The sequence below is a fragment of the Pangasianodon hypophthalmus genome, chromosome 1 (genome assembly GCF_027358585.1).
Source record: "Pangasianodon hypophthalmus isolate fPanHyp1 chromosome 1, fPanHyp1.pri, whole genome shotgun sequence".
Lineage (NCBI taxonomy): Eukaryota > Metazoa > Chordata > Actinopteri > Siluriformes > Pangasiidae > Pangasianodon > Pangasianodon hypophthalmus.
This window is the reverse complement of record NC_069710.1, coordinates 19,719,586-19,721,054: the sequence shown is the minus strand read 5'-3', so window position 1 is coordinate 19,721,054 and position 1,469 is coordinate 19,719,586.

The following is a 1,469-nucleotide window of genomic DNA, read 5'->3' as shown; positions in this document are numbered from 1 at the left end:
AGTTAAAGAGCTAAATGCATTTGAATCTTTAATAACATTAAATAACATTAAAACATTTTTACTTATTATACACTAGATATCATATCACCATAACATTAGGTCAGACGTTTGGTTAGTGCTTGGTTAGAGAAGTTCAGCACTGCAGTGTGGACAGCGCCACTGCATCCAACACAGCCAAATGCCCAGTGACTTAACACCTGCTTAACACCAAACATGATTCAGTTTTCTTTTATACTACTTTAAGCAGAACTAACTATTCACTTACACTTACACTCCTTTGCCAGATGCTTTTATCCTAAGTGACTAACAGCTGAGCTGAACAGAGAGGGTTAAGGACATTGCTCAAGGGCGCGACATATTTCATCTCATAACTTTTACTGATCTTGTGTGCTCAGAGATCAGCTTCTGAAAATGAGCTTGATGGACTATAGGTTGCAGTTTTAAAAATCCATACTTCAGCAATCCAACACAGAACATCCCCTGTAATACATGAAATACATCTTATCAAAAAGACTAGTACATTCTCCCCTTGTTTTCTAGGATCTGGTCAAATTAAAGCAATCACAAGCCACATTTCCAAGCTACATGTTTACACTATAGTGTGTGTTGAGTATATTCTGATATTGTACAAGAAAAACAAAATACTCGTTTTTTTTTTTCACTGACTGTGCCTGATGCGCTGAAGTAAGAGCCGAATTGCAGTGTGTGATCATTAATCCGTACACAACACACTATAAAGGTGTTGAGGTTGCCATGTAGAACCCCTCCCCATCCCCACCTATAGGGAACCCTACAAAGAGCTCATGCTGACCAGGCAATCGCCCTGTATAGCTGTGTTCAAATGAGCGATTATTTCCCCCTGTTGCCCTCCTGTGTCTATTCCATAACATTTCTCTCTCTCTTCTTTTCTTCTTAGTTTAGGAAGGGAGAGATTGTGCAGTCACCTTAAAACACATCCGCTTCGCTGATCCGCTTTTTGTCTCTATGAGAAGAAAGGAAGTGCTAATCAAAGGCCTTTTATCACATTCACACCCGAATCTTAGTTCAACAAGCCGAAACATGTAGTAAAGCATTATTAATTAACTTGAACAAACTTTCCTGGAAGTGCAAGCATTTTTCACTGACCCACACACGTTTGGATTCTCACAGTTTCTCCATATGTTCCTTCAGTGTTCAGACATTAACCTGTTTGTTAATCAGAGACTGATGCACTGTCCCCACTGAGGACATCACATTTTCTCCCAACTCATTTATTCATCTCACCTCTTGAGCTCCTCATATGAAGACCTTACTCTTTTCCCAAACTTCTTCCTGAGTTGTGAATCCACTGATCAATTTCCATAGTTATCACGTGCTAATAGACAGAAATAGTGAGAAAATATTGGAAGCTTGGCTCTCAATTAAATCAGTTATTTCAAACTATGTGAAATTCCAAAAAAATATGCGTACACAACGGCGCGCGCGCACAC